General features: G+C 33.2%; 1 pseudogene; it reads left to right on the forward strand.

Annotated features, from left to right (window-relative positions):
* LOC18040832 lies at window positions 1–1,748 on the forward strand (annotated as a pseudogene).
* The last annotated feature ends 1,722 nt before the right edge of the window (window positions 1,749–3,470 follow it).

Genomic DNA, 3,470 nt, shown 5'->3' on the forward strand with positions numbered 1-3,470 from the left:
TCATTGTGGTAATTTAGCTAGGCAAATACTGGATAGGAGGAAAATGAGGACGGCCATTCCAGAAGAACCCTTGGGCTCAACAGGGAAATCGATTCCTCTTGTAGGCTTTGGAACCGTTGAATATCCATTGAATGAAGCCTTTAAAGAACGCGTTCTGCATGCAATTAAGCTGGGGTATAGACACTTTGATACTGCTGCAGCTTACCCATCCGAGCAACCTCTTGGCGAAGCATTGGCCGAAGCTTTACGTCTTGCCTCGTTCAATCCCGCGACGAGCTTTTCATCACCTCAAAACTCTGGCTCACCGACTCCTATCGCGGCCGTGTCATCCCGGGCCTACAAAAAACTCTCAAGTAATTGTAGGATAACTATAACTTAAAAATTATAATATTAGGTTCGATAAGCGCTAGCTATTATGGTTTTAAAACTAAATTATGTAATCCACTACTTCCATGATGAAAAAATTATAATATCATTACTATTTTTGTTAAAATTATTATTTAAAAATCATATTTACTACATATTATGAAAAAATTCATAATGAAATCATATTTACTGCAAAAATTCATCCTGCTGTCAATCAGGTGAGTTAATGAAATTAAAATATTGGGACGAAATATTGTTTTATGCCTCTATATATAAAATCCATTTTGTTTGGTAAGGTAGAGACGAATCCGATTTGGCAGCAAAAGAAGCTGCGAGAGTATCGTAAGGAGAAGGGGATTCATTTTTCAGCTTGCTCACCACTGGGAGCCGTAGGGACTAACTGGGGACACAATCGAGTTATGGAAAATGAGGTGCTCAAACAGATCGCCGAAGCTAATGGAAAGACTGTTGCTCAGTTAATTCATAATTCATTTTTCCTTTCAACTTGAGAATTAAAATACAACAACGAAACCTATCAATCACTTTCATCTGCAGGGTTAAATTGAATGCTAACAGTATTTATTTTGTTTCAAAAAAGTTTTTATATTCGAGAAATAATTCTTTTTAGAGGCTTAATTAGAAGTTGAAGAAATGTAAAAGATTATTCAGTTCATTGCTGCTCAGTAAATTCAATAAAAATGAAAGTAGGCAAAATTGTATTATTATATGAACCTATATATCTATCTGTAAAATCTCATAAGTTCAAACAAGAGAGTTAGGATTTGAACCCTACTCAGATGGGTGGGAAAAGAGTTTAATTACCAATATACTATTCATAAATAATACTAATAATAAGAAGCTATGTTTTAAAGTTGTATGACATATCTAATTGCAAGTTATGAAATTTTATTATTGAATAGATGAATGAACATCATACATTAATTGAGATGATTTCTTGTAATAGAAGCGACAGAACAATACAAACATCCTATATATATAGAGAGAGTCATTCTCTAGTGTGGGTGCTTACTTGTTTTAGAATGCAGATTTGAAATTTCACAATAGTGTCAACATGCCTGAGAATAATTACATATTTCCTCATAAATAGTTGATTTTTTTTCCTCTTTTTATTTTTTCTGGTGCATGTAAAGGTTGCTATTAGGTGGTTTTACCAGCAAAGGGTGAGTGTCATTGTGAAGAGCTTTAATAAAGAACGAATGGAACAAAACCTTGACATATTTGACTGGGAGCTAAGTGGGGAAGAGCTTCAAAAGATAGAACAAATTCTGCAGTACAGAGGAAGCCGTGCTGAGGCGTACCTATCAGAGAATGGTCCTTTCAGAACTGTGGAGGAAATATGGGATGGAGAAATTTAATATAATAGTATGCCTTTGTTTTTCTGTTCTGTAATGCCTATTCTATTTACATTATGTAATTCTTGTTTCTAAAATAACTCTTCACATTTTAGGCTTTTCTTTTTGGTGTGTGTCTATGGTTGGGGGTGCCGGGGGGATTCAGCCTTGAGCTTGAGAAAAATAAAGTTACAGAAGTACACCAAATATTCTTAATTCTAGTTTCTTGTGCATCACAACACCAGTAGCAAACATGATAGATTTAGCACCCTTGCAATCAACAAGTTCTTTTGCATGAGTACACAAGGAAGTAAGAAACATACAGACACATGAAGGATTTCTGATTAAACAAATGACTTTAAGAATAATAATAATAATAATCACATCGTAGTTGGACAGAACACGAAACAACATCAGCATCTCCCAAACTGTTTTAACACACCTTTCACTCAATAAATTAAACATAAAATAATAGTAATCACAAACTTAGCTGAAATATCAGCAATACCAGCTTCAGTTTGTTTACAAGAACAAAGTACAACAAGGAAACATTGACAGATTTCTGCAAAATTTTGCACACTACAAATGAAGATACGCAATAAAATAAAAACAACTGCAAAGAACAGAAAATTAATTTTCATTTATCAAACAGAGCATAGCAGAAAGTATCAAGAACTAAAATAAAGCATTACCCACACTGCAAACCTACTCGTTTGATGCACATTGTCCATGTACTTGTGTTGGAAACCCTACGAGCCAACAGTATTACAAATACAAATTAAATTGCATGTAGATGATACCAAATGCTCAATCTAAAAGAACCCCCCGCCCCTCCTTCCAAATTACTCAAACCAATAGTCTAAACTTAGCCTAACAAACTTTACTTAAATATCTCGTCCAATTCGCAGCTGCACAATAAAGTGGTTACACGTCATCAGACAAATAACCTTGCTTTCATGCATACCCACAACCAGGAGAAGGCCATTCCTTACAAGTCTGTGGGCTTCTTGTAAAGAACATTCCAGTGTCACTAAAATCATAGTATAAGTGGAATGCAAAACGCCAAACACATTACAAAAGAAGAATAATGAGCCTCTCAAGCTCTCGTGAGCTTTTAAAGATCTTATACCATGTGTTTTTAAGTGATAGTGTTGAGTAGGATTTAACTTCTTCATTTTCTTTATTTATTATTAATTACCAATCATATTTTTGCTGATGAGAATATCAAATCATGAGAGAATCCTAATCCACAAAAAAAATATCTGCAGAACCAAACGCACTTAAACTATTGTTTTAATATATTTATTATTTAAAATGAAAAATTATAACTTTATTTATGTATTTTTGAAAATCACGAAACTACCTTCCCATTAGTATAATATTTTTGTTTCTTAACTTCTTCTCTCCAAGGGCGTAAGCCGAAAACTTTTGTTACGAGGGCAACATGAATAATGTACAATAGTTAAGTTAAGATTTCAAAGAGTGAAACGATAACAAATTTAGAGGCGAGCTATTAAAGCTTGCTTTTGAATTGAATATCGAATTAGAGAAGAAAATTATGATTGTTTTACCACCTATTAAAAAAAAAGTTATAATGAATACGTAGGATTTTTGGTATTGTGAATGGTTAGACCATTTACCTTAAATATTAATAATTACTTCAGAGATATTTTCAATTTCAATTGTAATTTAATACATAACATGAGTACTGGAAAAAATAAAATTCTGAAAATTTTCCAAGGTCGTGTATCA

Source organism: Citrus clementina, unplaced genomic scaffold (genome assembly GCF_000493195.1).
Source record: "Citrus clementina cultivar Clemenules unplaced genomic scaffold, Citrus_clementina_v1.0 scaffold_5, whole genome shotgun sequence".
NCBI classification, from domain to species: Eukaryota; Viridiplantae; Streptophyta; class Magnoliopsida; order Sapindales; family Rutaceae; genus Citrus; species Citrus x clementina.